Source organism: Anabrus simplex, chromosome 1 (genome assembly GCF_040414725.1).
Source record: "Anabrus simplex isolate iqAnaSimp1 chromosome 1, ASM4041472v1, whole genome shotgun sequence".
NCBI classification, from domain to species: Eukaryota; Metazoa; Arthropoda; class Insecta; order Orthoptera; family Tettigoniidae; genus Anabrus; species Anabrus simplex.
In genome coordinates this window covers 10,841,716-10,862,479 of record NC_090265.1, presented here as the reverse complement: position 1 = coordinate 10,862,479, position 20,764 = coordinate 10,841,716, and positions in this window count along the sequence as shown.

The window sequence follows — 20,764 nt, the reverse complement described above, 5'->3', positions numbered from 1 at the left end:
CTGATTAGTGTTATATAGAGGATGGTTGCCTAGTTGTACTTCCTCTTAAAACAATAATCACCACCACCACCTTTCATTAAGACATACGTAGGTGCTTTGAAAAGTTCTCGAAATGTACTAGAATTAAGTATCTTACCTCGGTGGAACTGCTTTTATTTTTCAACATAGTCTCCCTGTAGACTAATGCATTTGGTCCAGCGATGTTCCAATGTCTAGATCTCATCTCGAAAATGAGATTCCTTCAAGATTGCAAAATACCTCTCCAATTCGGCTGTCAGTTCTTCTCTTGTAGAAAATCTCCGGCCACCGAGGAAAATTTTCAGCTTGGGGAATAGATGAAAGTCTGATGGTGCCAAATCAGGTGAATAAGGTGCATGTGGCAACAATTCGTACCCCAGTTCATGAAGTTTTGCCATGGCAATAACACTTGTGTGCGGCGGAGCGTTGTCCTGATTAAAGATGACCTTTTTTCTTGTCAAACCAGGCTTTGTTTCGCGTATGATCTCCTGTAGTTGGTCTAGGAAGTTTGCATAGTATTGCCCCGTAATTGTTTGGCCAGTAGGAAGATAATCTATCAGCAGAATGCCTTTTGCATCCCAGAAAACTGAGGCCATGCCCTTTCCGGCCGAACACATTGCCTTTGCTTTCTTTGGTGGTGGTGAATCAGCATGTTTCCACTGATTTGACTGCTGTTTTGTCTCTGGGGTATAGTACTGGACCCAAGTTTCATCTGTAGTCACAAACCGGCGCAAAACATCTTTGAGTATTTTCCAGTTCTTGAATCAAGTTATCCTGGTGAGGGTCCCATACACTGGAACCATACTCTAGTTGGGGTCTTACCAGAGACTTATATGCCCTCTCCTTTACATCCTTACTACAACCCCTAAACATCCTCAAAACCCTGTGCAGAGATCTGTACACATTACTTACAGTCCCATTTATGTGATTACCCCAATGAAGATCTTTCCTTATATTAAATCCTAGATACTTATAATGATCCTCAAAAGGATTTTTTGGCCCCATTAACGTAGTAATTATAACCGAGAGGACTTTTCTTATTAATGAAACTCACAACCTGGCGTTTAACTCCGTTTTTTTCATCACACCATCGCCTGCTGTCTATCTCACAACATTTCCCGGTTCCATGGCCAAATGGTTAGCGTGCTGGCATTTGACCGCAGCGGTCCCGGGTTCGGTTCCCGGCAAGGTCGAGAAATTAAAAATTCATTGGTTTATTTATCTTGCACGGGGGCTGAGTTTATATGTTGTCTTCATCATCATATCATCCTCATCACGATGCCCAGGTCGCCTACGGAAGTAAAATCGAAAGACCTGCACCTGGCGAGCCGAACATGTCCTCGGACATACCATTTATTTTATCCCACAACTTTGCCGAGGTCATTTTGCGGTTTCTCACAATCTTGTAACTTATTCATTACTCTATGCAGGATAACATCATCTGCAAAAAGCCTTATCTCGCATTCCAGTTATTTACTCATATCTACTGTATATATAAGAAAACATAAAGGTCCAATAATACGGCCTTAAAGAATAATCGCCTCCTAATTATTACAGGGTCAGATAAATCTGTATTTAAGTAGAGTCAGTTTTTCTGAAGACTGCAGTGAAATATTTTGACTTTCAGATGGAATTTTCTACTGTGGGTAGGGGCGGTAGAATAACACTATCCCCTGTCTGTCATAAAAGGCGACTAATAGGGGCTCCAGGGGCTCTCAACTTTTGAGCGTGGGTTGGTGACCACGGGGCCCTTAGCTGAGCCCTCGCATTGCTTCCACTTACTTGTGCCAGGCTCCTCACTTTCATTTAACTATCCGATCTCCATTGGCCAACTCTTGTTCTTTTCCGACCCCGACGCTATTAGGTTTGCGAAGGCTAGGGAGTCTTTCATTTTCACGTCCTTTGTGGCCCTTGTCTCCCTTTCGCCCATACCTTAATTTTTCGAAGTGTCGGATCCCTTCCATTTTTCCCTCTGATTAGTGTTATATAGAGGATGATTGCCTAGTTGTACTTCCTCTTAAAACAATTTTTTTTTGTATTGGCTTTACGTCGCACCGACACGGATAGGTCTTATGGCGACGATGGGACGGGAAAGGGCTAGGACTGGGAAGGAAGCGGCCGTGGCCTTGATTAAGGTACAGCCCCAGCATTTGCCTGGTGTGAAAATGGGAAACCACGGAAAACCATCTTCAGGGCTGCCGACAGTGGGGTTCGAACCACCTATCTCCCGAATACTGGATACTGGACGCATTTAAGCGACTGCAGCTATCGAGCTCGGTCTTAAAACAATAATCACCACCACCACCAGATGAAATAATTTAGACTTTCAGTTGGAAAATGTACAAAGCCAACCGCTTTTGCATTCATATCTTCTAAACTACAAAAGTTTTAACAGAAATGCTTTGCATAGTAATGCATTCATTCTATATGATTGCGATAAAGTCGCTAACATGAATTTTCAGTTGACAATTTTCACTGTGAGCGTTTTCTCTCTCTCCAGTAAACATCTACTTTAGCATTTGGTGCCTTTTGGAAGCAAGCTTCTCAATTAGAGTGTGTAGGAAGCGGACCAGGATTCCAGAACTGGGCGAGTTCCAAAGGAAAGCAGCGCGACTTGTCCTGGGTGATTTCCGACAACAGGGCACTTTAACGAAAATGTTGCAAATTTTGGTCTTTGAATACGTGTGAGTAAAGAGAGGAGAAGGTTAACTAAGCGGTATGATGCTGACAGCGGAGTGATGGGTTGGGAAGACATTAGTAGAAAGATGAAGGTAAACTTGCAGTTCAAGATGATATACTGGATTAAGGTGACACTGACTACCGAAACATGATTTCCTGCCCATATCTTGGTATCCAAAACATGTTCTCAGACTAATGCAAACCATTTGCCTCCAACACCCACCGTTATTGAGATACACGACATCAAGACGTCACTGCTACACGGAACGTGGCTTTAGCTGAGTGCGCCACACACAGCCGCAAACGTAGATCTGGTGATTTCATGCAACCTCTACCCACGGTATCCCCTGCCTGTCGTAAGAGGCGACTAAAATGGGCCCCAGGGGCTCTGAACTTTGGAGCGTGGGTTGGCGATAACGAAGCCCTACCTGAGTCGTGTCATTGCTTCCACTTACTTGTGCCAGGCTCCTCACTTTCATCTATCCTATCCGACCTCCCTTGGTCAACTCTTGTTCTTTTCCGTCCCCAACGGTATTACATATGGAGGCCTAGGGAGACTTCAATTATACTCCCTTCGTGGCCCTTGTCTTCCTTTGGCCAATATCTTCATTTTTCGAAGTGTCGGATCCCTTCCATTTTTTTCTCTGATTAGTGTTATGTAGAAAACGGTTGCCTAACTGTACTTCCTCTTAAAACAATAATCACCACCACCACCTCATGCAACCTCTGGACGCCATAATGCCCACTTTCACTGACAATTAAAAAGTAGAAAATGAGATTGTTCGCCTTTGTATGAAAAAGAATGAAAACATTCAAAACTGTTCTCGATCGACGCTGTTGATCACAAACAAAACGTGACGTGACGGTTTTCGAATTTGATATCAGTATTAAAATGTGCACTAGAGACAGCCCTTGTCAATCAGAGTTATTGTTCAAAGAAAGAGGAATTAGCTATTGGAATAATGTAGCAAGAATGGTACTTCCTTCTTATAATCTCTCAGTAAACTAGGTGACTGTCTCGTCCTCATCGACTCCGGTTTTGCGACGTTAGCCCGATAGTCAAAATCGTCCTATTTGTAACATTAAGAGTTAACTTCATGACAAAATATGCTTTCTCCCTTTATATAGGCTTGAGACAGAGAAACCATTCAGCAGACGTGTGTAGATAAACCTTTTGTCTTTATAAATTTGTGATTTACAGTATATAGGCTAACACATAGTAAAGCATACATGAAGATGCAATCAATAATAAAAGTGATTCAAACAAAATATATCATAGTTCGAGAGATGCAACTCTGGTGCACGTATTTTTTCGCAAATGCATTTACACCTGGATTTGTCTTTGCTCCTTAATTTGAAATAAATATCGGAGCGAATTTGCTTGACATCATGCGCTATTCGGTGAGGAGCGTAAAACTTTCCATATAATTTGCTGTTAAACAATTGTAACCAATATTAGCTGTACGTGATGATGTGATCATTATTAACAGAATTTTAATATTCATCTTCTTCAAAGGAAAAATTTGCTCCGCTCATTAGCGAGGTCTCTGATTGTGATCCGTCTCCTCCATTCATTTCCATTGATTATTACGTCCTCCTCTAATTCACCTCCTTTGAGAGTGAGATGACAGTACCACTTCTGCTGTTCCCGAAATGAGGCATATCTAAGAGGTTTCTACATTTCCTCTCCACATGACTTGGCCAAACCATCTTAGTCTCGACTCCTCAATCTCCTTTTTAACGCTGATCACCATTACCGCATTTTCATTTATGCTACCTCCAGCTTTCTTTCAGAGGCTTTTGTCTATGGCACAGTTTCCAAACGACATGTCAAGGACGGGCGAAACGCACTCTTATAAATAAAACCTTTGTAGCAGCTCTTCATTTAAACACCTCTGCTCACCTCAGCTTCAATTTAACCCTCATTCTGCATAAATGAACTGACATTCTGGACGTCAATGGCTCAGTTTTCCCCATGCAGATGCACCACTCCAGTTCCTTAACACGGCATGTCTCACCCCTCCGCTCTCCAGTTTAGATTTCCATTTTGGCATAAATATGTCTTAGCTCTGGGGGTCATCCAGATATTTGGTAAAGTGACGCGACGAAATGCGTGACGGAAGTGTAACCATAGCAACCGTGCAGACTGTGATGTAAGGTATAGATGGATGGTCAGACAGTGTTACCTAGCAACCGTGCAGGCAGTGATGTAAGGTATAGATGGATGGTCAGACAGTGTTACCTAGCAACCATGCAGGCAGTGATGTAAGGTATAGATGGATGGTCAGACAGTGTTACCTAGCAACCGTGCAGACTGTGATGTAAGGTATAGATGGATGGTCAGACAGTGTTACCTAGCAACCGTGCAGACCGTGATGTAAGGTATAGATGGATGGTCAGACAGTGTTACCTAGCAACCGTGCAGACTGTGATGTAAGGTATAGATGGATGGTCAGACAGTGTTACCTAGCAACCGTGCAGACCGTGATGTATGGTATGCATGGATGGTCAGGCAGTGTTATCTACCGACCGTGGAGGCAGTGATGTAAGGTATGGATGGATGGTCAGGCAGTGTTACCTAGCAACCGTGCAGGCTGTGGTGTAACGTATGGATGGATGGTCAGACAGTGTTACGTAGCAACCGTGCAGGCAGTGATGTAACGTATGGATGGATGGTCAGACAGTGTTACCTAGCAACCGTGCACGCTGTGATGTAAGGTATGGATGGATGGTCAGGCAGTGTTACCTAGCAACCGTGCAGGCTGTGGTGTAAGGTGTGGATGGATGGTCAGACAGTGTTACCTAGCAACCGTGTAGGCTGTGATATAAGGTATGGATGGATGGTCAGGCAGTGTCACCTAGCAACCGTGCAGGCTATGTTTAATGACAGGTTGCCATCTGAAATTAGTTGCCGTTGGTGGATGCTCGTGACCGGGAGACATATTTATGACCTTTTGATTTCTTTTTTCCAACCACATATTCAGTTCCCCAGATGATTCAGCACACAACAAAATGTGGTTGGCATACCGTGTTTTCCACTCACTAATGTAAAAATCCATAAATCAGAATTAAATTGAAATACATATTAAAATCTTCATGAAATAAAATTCTCAATCGTCGGACCTTGTACTCACACTTAGTTCTTACCTGATTACTTACACATACAATATTTGATGGGCGCCAGCAATAATAGAATGAGAGTCTTGAATATCTCTACGGTGTTAGGTAATAGGCTTACTTAGGCGGCATAACATATAGGTTCTAGGAAAGGGATATTGTCCTTTGGTTTCCACATTAAATTTCAGGTTATCTAATTCTATCATTCAAATAAAATTATTAATTGTTTTGATGTTGATCAAAGTATATTCTATAAATATTGACTTTAAGTAGCAAGATTTGATGCGATAATTTACATCATAATATAAAACTATGACATTACAACTGAAAGAAACTAGGCATTACATTTGAAATCCTATTGACCGGATATTTAAAGGTTGTACAAAAAATTTATTCCTCACTGGTTCACGAACAGTACCTTCAACACTTTGGGTGTCATTACGACGTATTCCTTTGAATTGGTATCCTGTAGGTCTCTCAAGCCTAATTCGGTGACGTATCCTTTTTTTTATTTCACTGACGAGATATAGCAAGACTTGAAGTTAGATTCACACTTCACAATCAACTTTACAAGTACTTCACTGATAACTCTTGGTCTGAATTTCGACGACTCAATGTTCAGCTGTCACCTACTGACACAAGAACGCGACCTAACAGATTCACGAACCACTCGGAACATTTAATCCATATGGTGACTGACGAGTAAGTATCCATGTGACTGCTGCTTCTCCATTCCACTGACTGGCCAACTGTGGCCTTACTCTCCATACGACTATCCATGCACCAAGGCTCCATCCATCTGACTACAATACTTCATGGCAAGCCTCATATTCCAGCAGAACTGACCGACTGAGGCCTCACCTTCCATATGACTGACTCTATAAGACAGTGGTCCTAGTGTATATAGCCATTAGTTCACACCCACACGTAATCCCCTAAAATAACGATGATGTTACTTCCACCCGGAATTGCCTTGGGCACACTAGGAACTTCCCTAAAAATGAGCTCATCGCTAAATGCACACCATGACAGAGCGATGACTCGACAGTTAAGCTAGCAATATTGCAAAATGTGTTGCAATATCAAAAGTGATTTCACACAATTTATCTATATCGGATATTACGCAGCAACTCTTACTTTAAATGGCTTTAATGTTAATCTACACACACATATACTGGGACCTTTCCCACCGTCCCCCATGACTCATGGGACCATGTGACAACAAACCAACCCCTTCGGGTCACGAACACATGGGACCATGCTCCACGGAAGTCGATAGTCAAGGGATCTTTTTGGTCTGTGCCGATTTCTCCTCGTTGGGATTGTATACTTAATCCACTCACATGAAGAGTTATCGACCATTCGACTCAGCTAGATCAGAGCTACTCTCCCGTTCCTGAGGTCTGAACACGGACTCCTCAGGGCCGAAGGCCCCAGGGGCTCTGAACTTTGGAGCGTGGGTTGGCGACCACGGGGCCCTCAGCTGAGTCCTGGCATTGCTTCCACTTACTTGTGCCGGGCTCCTCGCTTTCAGCTATCCTATCCGACCTCCCTTGGTCAACTCTTGTTCTTTTCCGACCCCGAAGCTATTAGGTTTGCGAGGGCTAGGGAGTCTTTCATTTTCACGCCCTTCGTGGCCCTTGTCTTTCTTTGGCCGATGCCTTCATTTTTCGAAGTGTCGGACCCCTTTCATTTTTTCTCTTTGATTAGTGTTATATAGAGGATGGTTGCCTAGTTGTACTTCCTCTTAAAACAATAATCACCACCACCACCACATCAGGGCCGAAGAACGTTCGCGGCAAATAGAGGCTATCAAACATATACTACCTTAAAGGCCTACAATGAACGGAAGGGGATTTTTGGATGCTCGTTTTTCGGCAAAGAATAAGCACAAATAAGTTTTCCAAATTTACTAAGGCGCTCGTTGAAATATACACATACACTATGACATCCTTGGAAAATTAATATAAATTGACAAGTTGAATACAAATATTTAGCAACGGTAAAATCCGTGCTACCATCCATCCGTTAAACTTCATCCACATTCCATAAGAATATTTATGTGGATGACCACAGTTCCTAAGGATATTTCAAATGCAAGAATACTTCCATCCAAACTAACAAGCTGATGGATACCTGATTTGACATACACAGAAAAATATACATCCCCGAGGGATGACCAATCTCGTTGACATACTACGTTCATACCATCGGTTTTGTCTGTCTATCTCCCGTTGGATATCAAAACTGTTGAGTGTTACACAAACAAAATATAACACAGATTACCTATTTACAGTTACAATTCGAACCATTTTCCTCCAAATATCAGTATTCCCTGGGACCGAATCCCATATCATGAAGTTAAAATTTACTTACACTAATTCAACTACCCCGGAGTGGTCATTTTATCTTATATCTACCGCCACCAATTATCTATACGTAAATAAAAGTATACTGGAGAAATAAACATATGTTTACGTAAACCATGGAAAAGACAATAACATTGCGCGTCTCCACCAATTGGAAGACAAATGAAATAAAATCACACGAACACAGGCTCGACAACGAACCCGACACTTCCAACAACTACCAGTGAAACTTCACGAAGTCTAAACTCGCCCAGAACAGCACATAACATAAAACAAGATCACACTCTGAAAAAGAACACACATTATATAACAACACAAAGTATAAATGGCTGTATTTCATCTCGTAGCGCCCGCTACTTGAGCGAACTATTGGTCTCTTCTGTGCTCTATTGAGGTTCGAACCTGAGACTCTGGTCGTCTCCATCAGGGGCACTGAAATAAAAACCCTAATTAACCTAATCATGTCATTGACAGTCGTAAAAAAAATATTCTACATTGCTTTCGGGTCATGGCTCACGGACTGGGTGTGGTGGTTACATCAATATTCTGTCCCTCTTCTCACAGAAAACTGCAACGTTTTAAACGAAACATTCTCTGGCGAGGCAAGTTCTCTAAGCTGCTTCTCTCTCTGACCTGCCTCCTCGGGCAATAACTTACTGCTTGTCAAAGCTCCCTTCCACAACACGGGCGAAAGGACATTTAGCACGCACAATAGCGGCAGTCACGGGCTCGATAAACCCATACAATTGAGCTAATGCAGGGTACACCTGCTCAAATTAACTCATACTATCATTATGATCCAACAATACACTTCTCAAATTAAGCAGCCATATTATCGCAAAATTCCCTAATTTTGCCAGGAATCTGGAGTTCAACCACACATTTCTTCCCGTAGTCTTCATCGTACATTCGTCAGCCTTTACCAAAAAGCAATGTCTCCTAATCTCTCCCCTTAGAGGCGAGACTGTGGACCTGTCAGATACTACCCTATTGTTCGAGATCTATCGGTATCAAATCACCGATCAAAATACTTTTAGAAATAAATAATAGTAATAATAATAATAATAATAATAATAATAATAATAATAATAATAATAATAATAATAATAATAATAATCCATTAATCTGTTGCTTAAAATGTATCGGTATGAAACACTGATCAAGTTACATTAAGAAAATAATAATAATAATAATAATAATAATAATAATAATAATAATAATAATAATAATAATAATAATAATAATAATAATAATAATAATAATAATAATAATAATATTCAGACATGATCAAACTCAACTAGAAAAATCTCTACTTTATTAGCCTAGCTAATGTGTAGGGTGGGCCAGGTTTGAACCTCCGCACGCATTTTCTCGAACGTCTTCAGTTACAGCCAAACTTATACACTAGCATGCAAAAACAAACTACTGTCTCTACTTTTATGAATTGAGTGCTGTCACTATCCCACATTAACTTCTGTATAGGCACATGTTAATGATACTGACACCTACTAATCCCTGCTCGTATTATGCAGTCACGCAGATGAAATTATGGCATTAACCTGGCCAAATTTCTATTCATTTTTCCCCCCTCAAATCTTTCTCAGCACTCATGACAAATATATAATATAGCATGCGCATGCAGCTTCTAAAAGGGGTCCCAAACTCTATACATCCTTCCTGGTTCACTTCCTTCCCATATCTACTTACAAGAAACAAATTAAACAAGGGTCATCCGACCAGGCCCCAGGGGCTCTGAACTTTGGAGCGTGGATTGGCGACCACGGGGCCCTCAGCTGAGTCCTGGTATTGCTTCCACTTACTTGTGCCAGGCTCCTCACTTTCATCTATCCTATAGGACCTTCCTTGGTCAACTCTTGTTCTTTTCCGACCCCGACGCTATTAGGTTTCCGAGGGCTAGGGAGTCTTTCATTTTCACGCCCTTCGTGGCCCTTGTCTTCCTTTGGCCGACATCTTCATTTTTCGAAGTGTCGGACCCCTTCCATATTTTCTCTCTGATTAGTGTTATATAGAGGATGGTTGCCCAGTTGTACTTCCTCTTAAAACAATAATCACCACCACCACCACTCATCCGACCACTCCAGGTAATTAACCTATCAATTACCTCATCATTAACCCTATCCTTACAGTCACTCTATTTACAAGGGGAAATACTAACATTGGAAGAAAATAGCTCAATACTCAACAGTTTATGATGTTTTCTGGCCCCCGCCCGAAGTTTTCAGGGGCCTGCCATCGGTGCTCACTCCATGTCGCTGGCTCGTGCAGTCCTTGGTTCTAGGAGTGTGATGACTTTGCTGGAGTAATCCATCTTCCTGGTAAACAAATCACTGCAATTATATTTACACAATCTTGCACACTTGTTGATCACTCGACACCATCCAACTTCCCCTCTATCGTTCTAGACCGATGCTAGTTACGTGATGCTAATTATTATGGATATCTCAGCTAGTCTATTTCGTTAAATCAGGCGAACTGTAAATTCATGGTTTCCTCCTTCCCAAGTCTATCGCCTCCTACGTCCGTGACTTATATCAACCGTCCTTTCCTTACTTTCTTGTCTCGATTAAATCAGATCCTGTACTTATCATTCCCCTTCACTTGGTGTTATAATCTGTTCCGGAAATCCTGCTCTCAATGTTACATGGATTTAAACTGACAGTATTTCTTCACACGATCTGGTTTTCTTTTGAAACAAAGTTTACCAAATCCCAAAGTTAGACTCCTCGAAAAATGAGCCCCCTTACTGCTATAGTCATCAACCTCGCGATGAGCGTTCTCCGTCTAGAGTTCGTTCCCCCACGACGTACTCACCCTTTCGCAGTCACTACCTACGACATACTGACAAATATTCAGAGTTTACTTCGCGATCGGATGTCGCACAAATACCTTGTCATATAGTTACATTTCCTACTATCACTGCACACTGGAAAACACTTTTAAAACTTCACTCCCGTTTATTTGTGTCAGTTATTCAGACAAAGAAGAGGTAGACCTTGCTCGCGGACCGCACGTAGTTCCACATTCTGAAGCTCGTTTCTGACTAATCCCTCCTCGAGAAACTGCAACCACTTATAGCCAAACCGGGAATAGGGGTGGCTAGCGTGTCCTTCCCCCACTCTGATTCTGGCCTTTCCTGGATAAACCAGCCTGTCGAAATTAGCAATACGCTAGACTGTGTGACTTGGTTATGCACAAGTACGCTATGATATGCGGAGTTGAATATGTTCGGCGGATTTGCCGTAATTAATTAATAACATCGGAGGGGAGGTGGTGAATCCCCAAAGGCATCTGGCTTCAGCCATCGCGTCCGTACGCCTATGGGTATTATGTAAGTTGTTTACCAACGCCTTTCGCTTGGAGAGTATTTTCTACCAGAACTCCTGACTTTATAATTCCACCAAAATTCAGCACACTACTCTAACGGGTGCAGTATTGTTAATTAAACCTTATTTATGCCGAAAATGCATTAAAATTTGCCCGATTGCTTTGGCATCGCTGTACGCTGGCATATGTTTTCCAATATGGAGTCGCTAAATAGTGTTCTTCTCCTGCTTCTTCTATGACGTGTGCCTAGCTCGGGGATTCCTTAAGCCACCCAGTGGGCGGGTGAAGGCGCCTCTCTGGCGGGCTTCGTATTGCGCAACCTGACGATACCCCCAGCATCCACACAAAGAAAGCTTGCTGCCAGCTTCCTTACCAAGCATATCATTTGAAATAAATACTAATTGTGCCGGTACGGTCACAATACATAACAAGTTAACTACAATCACGCAAGCGATAATGAATTACTACACAGCGAAATCAGATTACAAAACTGAATAATAATAATAATAATAATAATAATAATAATACGAGTAGTATAATACAGGGATTCGGCGGCCTCCTCCCGCGGGAAATTTGAATTTTGGCGGGAAATTTGAATGTTGGCGGGAAATTTGAATTTTGGCGGGAGATTTGAATTTTGGCGACCCCCTGTGGGTGGGGGCGGTAGAATAACACACACGGTATCCCCTGCCTGTCGTAAGAGGCGACTAAAGGGGGCCTCAGGGGCTCTGAACTTTGGAGCGTGGGTTGGCGACCATGGGGCCCTCAGCTGAGTCCTGGCATTGTTTCCACTTACTTGTGCCAGGCTCCTCACTTTCATCTATCCTATCCGACCTTCCTTGGTCAATTCTTGTTCTTTTCCGACCCCGACGCTATTAGGTTTGCGAGGGCTAGGGAGTCTTTCTTTTTCACATCCTTCGTGGCCCTTGTCATCCTTTGGCCGATACCTTCATTTTTCGAAGTGTCGGACCCCTTCCTTTTTTTCTCTCTGATTAGTGTTATATAGAGGATGGTTGCCTAGTTGTACTTCCTCTTAAAACAATAATCACCACCACCACCACCTTGAATTTTGGCGGGAGATTTGAATTTTGGCGCGAGATTTGAATTTGTAAACAAAGCCACGTGCTTTTTACAGCTGTCATCGACAACAACGCATCGCTAACCTCAGTACTGCCATCTTGATGGGCCTAAACCTTAGTGGTACCAACTTAACCTAACTAGCGTGTGGTAAACAAAGCCACGTGCTTTTTGACAGCCACGTGCTTTTTTGACAGCTGTCATCCGCCATCTTTAAACTACAGAGCACCGTGCTGCCCTCCTTATCGCAGTAGCCGCAAATTCGTCACCTGTCATCGGCAGTGCTGCCATCTTGGCGGGCCTAAACCTTAGTGCTACCAACTTAACCTCACTAGCGTGAGATAAACAAAGCCACGTGCAGCTGTCACCAGCCATCTTTAATCTATAGAGCGCAGTGCTGCCCTCTTTAGCTACTTACCTTTGAAATGTGGTGGCGGATAATTTGAAAAATGCTTTGTTGACAGCAGCCATCTTTAATCACCGTGCTGCCCTCTATGTGGCGGCGGTAAATTCCACGTGCTTTGCAAACCTATATGCTTTTCTGACAGCCGTCATCCGCCATCTTTAATCCAGAGAGAACAGTGCTGCCCTCTATGTGGTGGCGGCAAATTCCACGTGCTCTTGTTTGGAAACAAATCAACATGCTTTTTTGACAGCTGTCAACCGCCATCTTTAATCACCGTGCTGCCCTCTTTAGCTACTTACCTTTGAAATGTAGTGGCGGTAAATTCCACGTGCTTTACAAACCCATGTGATTTTCTGACAGCTGTCATCCACCATCTTTAATCCAGAGAGAACAGTGCTGCCCTCTATGTAGTAGCGGCAAACTCCACGTGCTCTTGTTTGGAAACAAATCAACATGCTTTTTTGACAGCTGTCAACCGCCATCTTTAATCACCGTGCTGCCCTCTTTGTGGCGGTGGCAAATTCCACGTGCTTTACAAACCCATGTGATTTTCTGACAGCTGTCATCCACCATCTTTAATCCAGAGAGAACAGTGCTGCCCGCTATGTGGTGGCGGCAAATTCCACGTGCTCTTGTTTGGAAACAAATCAACATGCTTTTTTGACAGCTGTCAGCCGCCATCTTTAATCACCGTGCTGCCCTCTTTAGCTACTTACCTTTGAAATGTGGTGGCGGTAAATTCCACGTGCTTTACAAACCCATGTGATTTTCTGACAGCTGTCATCCACCATCTTTAATCCAGAGAGAACAGTGCTGCCCTCTATGTAGTAGCGGCAAATTCCACGTGCTCTTGTTTGGAAACAAATCAACATGCTTTTTTGACAGCTGTCAACCGCCATCTTTAATCACCTTGCTGCCCTCTTTGTGGCGGTAGCAAATTCCACGTGCTTTACAAACCCATGTGATTTTCTGACAGCTGTCATCCACCATCTTTAATCCAGAGAGAACAGTGCTGCCCACTATGTGGTGGCGGCAAATTCCACGTGCTCTTGTTTGGAAGCAAATCAACATGCTTTTTTGACAGCTGTCAACCGCCATCTTTAATCACCGTGCCGCCCTCTTTAGCTACTTACCTTTGAAATGAGGTGGTGGTAAATTGTACGCGCTCTTGTTTGGAAACAAACCAGCAATTTCGTTAGCTGTCATCCGCCATCTTTAATGAACAGAGCACCGTGCTGCCCTCATGCGGGGTAATTTCGTCAGCTGTCATCCGCTCGCATACCCGCAGTGATGCATGTTTAGACTTGAACACACACATACTACTGTTCAAAACTTATTACAACTTGAACTGCATACTAGTGTTCGATGTTGTTGAACACTGCATTGTATAACTAGAATCGAGCACTGTTTAGAAAGAAAAACAAAATATCTTCTCAACATACTTACTAACTGCTCTTCTCCCTCTATCAAGCTACATCTCTATCGAACGTGCATTGCAAAAGCAAGAGTATTGCAAGTTTAGACTTGAACACATACTACCGTTTATAGTTCGATGTTGTTGAACACTGCATTGCAATCAAACACTGTTTAGAAAAAAGAAAAAAATTCTCTTCTCAACATGAGCTAGACAATAACATACTTACGAATCTGCTTATCACCTTCTTTCTTGCTTTTCTTCTTTGAGTAATAAACAAAAACTCTATCTTGCAAATAAGGAGCGGGTGGAAGGTAATACCTAACCTAAAATAAAAGAATATGCCAATTCTACATTATTTATTTACATCTTGTATGTACAAGTTTTATCTCGAATCATTTTACCCTAGTGATGTTTGCGTACTTCTCGATGCAATTCTTGTATGTACAAGTTTAAACTTGCCGTACTACGCTCTCAGCGTACGTCTCTCTACAATATGTACAGTGAATTGTGATGTAAGACAGCGTAACGTAAGTACACACCTCTAGCATAATGTTTACACACACATGTGCTTTATGTAAAGTAGTACCTATCAATACTACTATGCCCCCAGGCTAGAGTGTTGGTAGAATTTGGAATGACAAACCGTTTACAGTCATCGCTATTAAGGGCTACCTTACTAATTAAATGAGTGTACAACTGGTGCTTCTTGCTTCTAATGACAGACATTTGCTTATGCAAAACAGGTGGATTACTTTTAATGCAATTGTTATAGTTTTCAAAACTTAGCTGATTCTGAACGACATTCTTTTTAACCCCCTTCAATCTCTTTATTTGTAATTCATTTAAGAGTTTTATGCAATATGTTGGCATTGCTTCCACTTACTTGTACCAGGCTCCTCACTTTCATCTATCCTATCCGACCTCCCTTGGTCAACTCTTGTTCTTTTCCGACCCCGACGCTATTAGGTTTGCGAGGGCTAGGGAGTCTTTCATTTTCACGCCCTTCGTGGCCCTTGTCTTCCTTTGGCCGATATCTTCATTTTTCGAAGTGTCGGACCCCTTCCATCTCTTCTCTCTGATTAGTGTTAAATAGAGGATGGTTGCCTAGTTGTACTTCCTCTTAAAACAATAATCACCACCACCTTATGCAATATGACTTGGATTTAGTACCTACAAATGAATCGGTAATATTCCCAACACATTCATCTTTCATTTTACCTAGAACCTTTTTGTTCACTAGTGGAAGATGATATTGATTATTTGCAGGATATTTACTTGTATCAAACCTACCCAAGTCTGGCTTTATATCATTGTAATAGTCATCAGTTTTGATTTGATAAATAAACGAATCGGTATCTGTGTAGAGCAATTGCGCATTATGCGCGTACTTCTTCATCATATAATCCTAATGGAATTCATACATGAGTGTTTTAGCCAATTCAAGTACTGCAAAGCCGACGTAGGTAGGTTTGTCATACTTAACCTTAACACGATTCATCTGTATAATAACTAAATTCTCATGTATGATGGTGCAGCTGTGGAAATTTGGTTTACTTATTAAATAGTTAGCACCATACCTTTTCTTAATATTCTCCCAGTTTGTAATCAATTTTACATCAACGCGTTTGTCAACATTTTCCATAGTCTTACCAAACACACTGTTATTCATGAGCTTGTAGAAATCTTTTTCAAACTCGTTAACCGCATTCGTTCTTAAATTATTGTTCAGATCGATATATGGCTTTAGCCACGGTGACTGATTAAATTCTAGTACGCGGTGAATTTTGGATAACTTCAAACCATGCTGCAAACACTGTTTTAAATTTCGGTAATGAATGATATACTTAGATTTATCGCATAAATTAGCAATGAGCATTTTCGTCGTTGATGCGATATACGGGGGCTTCATATTTTCAGGGCAGAACGGTAAGTCATTATGAGAAGTGTGTAACTCTTTAGGATACTGTAAGTCAACTTCGAGGAAATAGCCTTTATCAGCTTCATCGCCTAGGGCGTGCAGCTGTAAAGCATCAATTTCGCACTGCGTTAGCCAGCGGAAACCACTCACCGGTAGATGCTGACTCATCGCCCACCCATACGGATTATTAGCATCGAGATAAACGATATACTGAGATTCCTGACTAGAATCGAAACTCGGCATGTACTTATTATTTGCCTTGGAATACCGCCCGCTGCACTGACTTAGACCGCCTCGAATAGATGATTTTATAAAGTGCACCATATCAATATCAGTTAGCAGTTCCAAATTCACCTGCGTGTATTTTAACATCGCATCCCAACTTGCCCCAGGGGCTCTGAACTTTAGAGCGTGGGTTGGCGACCACGGGGCCCTTAGCTGAGTCCTGGCATTGCTTCCACTTACTTATGTCAGGCTCCTCACTTTCATCTATCCTATCCGACCTCGCTTGGTCAACTCTTGTTCTTTTCCGACCCCGATGCTATTAGGTTTGCGAGGGCTAGGGAGTCTTTCATTTTCACGCCCTTCGTGGCCCTCGTCTTCCTTTGGCCGATACCTTCATTTTTCGAAGTGTCGGACCCCTTCCATTGTTTCTCTCTGATTAGTGTTATATAGAGGATGGTTGCCCAGTTGTACTTCCTCTTAAAACAATAATCGCCACCTCGCCGCATCCCAACTTAACCCAGGCGCAGTAAAATACTGACATGGGTCAAGGCTGTAGGTTATCTTGCAAACACAGCGAAAATTTTCAAAAACATCAGCTAACAAAAGTACATCTGTCTTTAAATATAAATCGGAGTATTCACCCAGCGTTTGAATGTGGAACTGCTCCCAGATATGTTGTGCATGTAAATAGTCATCATCACTAATATCTACTGAATTCAGCGAGCTGTAAAAGGATTGTTTCGATGGTAAGGCACGTTATTCGAGGCGTTCTAAGCAGTCGAGATATTCATAACAAAAAACACCCTTACGCCGAAGTAAATTAAACTGCGCTTCTTCGGGAAAAACGCGTCGAATTTCCGTAAATTGTTCAGGCTGTAAATGACTAGAAAGTTTATCGAGGCTACTCGCCATAAAGCGAAACGAGTCAAGGAATCTCAGTTTTATAGAATGCTCAGCATCTACTTTTACAGACTTTGCAAACGCAATGTAGCGCTCTTTATTCTGAGGGATTATATCTACTTTTTCATCTGAAGCTCCAAATTGTGAAATGATGAAATGAGAGTCGTAACCAGATAAGTTATGAAAAATTACAGGGATAAATTTAGCTATACTTAAGATTACAGCTATAATGAGCGGCACATCTGTAGAAACCAGTTAAATGATCATGATAAAAAACTTTAGGGTCATTTTCGGAAAATTCCCCATCACAAATGCTACACTTTGTAGCACGTTCATGATCATTTAACTGAATTTCGGTGAGTGGCTTCATAGGAATATTACTATTTAGAATACGACCAAGACGAACTGCATCACTTTCAAGTCTTTCTAAAAATACTTTAGCAGCATCATGTCCTCGATACAGCTCTAACTTGTTAAGCGTACTATCGTAACTACACTTGATGTAATACGCGAAGCTATACGGGACATGCATGTGCGTAGTATTAGTGAAAGAGTTGTCAGGATTAGGTAAGCATGTGTTGCATTGCGTGAGGATGGCTTCAAAGTCTGCATAAATCACGAACGGTACCCACATCTGCTTGTGAAAATTTGTAAATTTTAAAACATTATTGCCTGTAGTAGGTATCTCGGTACGTACATGATTGCAGTCATTCTTGGAATGCTCCGTTAACTGATCTTCAGTTCTAAAATACTGCAAGCATTCATCACATAGCCACTTTTTACACTTATCTTTTGACAACTGACTACTAACAAGTCTACTCAGATTTTTAACCCAGCAAAAGTGGCTATTTTCACTGTTTTCAATATAGAGTAAGTTAACATGAGTACTCTTCTTATGACATGTATAATACAGAGGACCTACTACAGACTTTTTTTCTACACCATACACATTAATGCTAATGTTATTTAGTTCCTCAAAGCGCTTAATATCCTTTATCTGCACAGGAAATTCTATACTATCGAAATTTAGCTGCGTTGAATGGTGTGGATAGGATGATGTTCTATTCGCTACATTCTATTTAGCAGGATTTAAAGCCGACATCACCGCCCATGCAAAACATGCTTCGTCATTGTTTTGGATGTTTACAACAGCTTCTTTTCGCTGAATCCATGTGGGCAGCTCGATGTACGATGAACCTCGCATGGGATTGTACTTATTGATGTTAACTTCAAGATACATTATTTCAACTAAAGCCCACCCTGATTCCTTTTCCTGAAATTCCTCGCTCTTAGTTGAAATAATGTTAGAGACATCCCTAAGTACATCACCAAAATTAGTCGACTCACTTATGACAAAATTCTTCGTATTAAATGACTTAATGTCCGTTATTTCGGATTCATCCGTGCTTTTAATGTACAAGGCGAAAAGTTCAAAATTAACTTTAAACAAATTATGATTGGACAAAGATTTAGCAAGAAGCTGTTGTACATCCGGTTGAACGTAATTTAAAAAGTTTGAAGTGCTCTGAAACTTTTGCCCCAGGGGCTCTGAACTTCGGAGCGTGGCCCCAGGGGCTCTGAACTTTGGAGCGTGGGTTGGCGACCACGGGGCCCTCACCTGAGTCCTGGCATTGCTTCCACTTACTTGTGCCAGGCTCCTCACTTTCATCTATCTTATCCGACCTCGCTTGGTCAACTCTTGTTCTTTTCCGACCCCGACGCTATTAGGTTTGCGAGGGCTAGGGAGTGTTTCATTTTCACGCCCTTCGTGGCCCTTGTCTTTCTTTGACCGATATCTTCATTTTTCGAAGTGTCGGATCCCTTCCCTTTTTTCCTCTGATTAGTGTTATATAGAGGATGGTTGCCTAGTTGTACTTCCTCTTAAAACAATAATCACCACCACCACCTTCGGAGCGTGGGTTGGGGACCACGGGGCCCTCAGCTGAGTCCTGGCATTGCTTCCACTTACTTGTGCCAGGCTCCTCACTTACATCTATCCTATCCGACCTCCCTTGGTCAACTCTTGTTCTTTTCCGACCCCGACGCTATTAGGTTTGCGAGGGCTAGGGAGTCTTTCAATTTCACGCCCTTCGTGGCCCTTGTCTTCCTTTGGCCGATATCTTCATTTTTCGAAGTGTCGGATCCCTTCCATTATTTTCCATCTGATTAGTGTTATATAGAGGATGGTTGCCTAGTTGTACTTCCTCTTAAAACAATAATCACCACCACCTCTGAAACTTTTGGCTGGTGCGAATTCTGTAACTAGCAATCCTACTTTTAAATGCTGTATAAGATTCCTCGATGTTTGCGTTACTACCACTTCTACACGCATTATTTTTATGCGCATTACTCCGTAAGTGTCCCTGAAAATGCGAAGATGGTACATCAGTGTTACAGTGCTCGCAGTGAATAGTTTGAAGTTCATGATTTTTTCTAGGTTTTTTACTACTAGTACTTTCTACAGCTACATCAGTAGCTGCACGCTTTTTCCCTACTACTACCTGAGGGCAAGTAGATATTTGATGTACCTCTGATAAGTGAGCCTCGTTTCGCTCTACGTTAGCGAAATACACACTACAAACTTTACATAAAGCAGATGTTATGCTAGGGTGTTTTGATTTCATATGGCGCATGAAGTTATCACGCCTTGTAAACGTTATCCCCCTGTGGGTGGGGGCGGTAGAATAACACCCACGGTATCCCCTGCCTGTCGTAAGAGGCGACTAAAAGGGGCCCCAGGGGCTCTGAACTTTGAGCGTGGGTTGGCGACCACGGGGCACTCAGCTTAGTCCTGGCATTGCTTCCACTTACTGGTGCCAGGCTCCTCACTTTCATCCATCCTATCCGGCCTCTCTTGGTCAACTCTTGTTCTTTTCCGACCCCGACGCTATTAGGTTTGCGAGGGCTAGGGAGTCTTTCATTTTCACGCCCTTCGTGGCCCTTGTCTTCCTTTGGCCGATACCTTCATTTTTCGAAGTGTCGGACCCCTACCTTTTTTCTCTCCGATTAGTGTTATATAGAGGATGGTTGCCTAGTTGTACTTCCTCTTAAAACAATAATCACCACCTTGTAAACGTTACATTACATTCCTCGCAGCAGGGGAACATCTGAAAAGAGAACGACCAATAGAGATTAGGCGAAAGTTACGATGTTCGGAAGAAACCAAGTTTCAACGTATAGAGGTCGGACATGGCTGTGAGTTTGAAATTATAAGATTAACCTCTTCTATAGCATGAGGATTGAAGAGAACGACTGTTTATGAATAGACTAAAGTTACGATGGTTTAGAAGAAA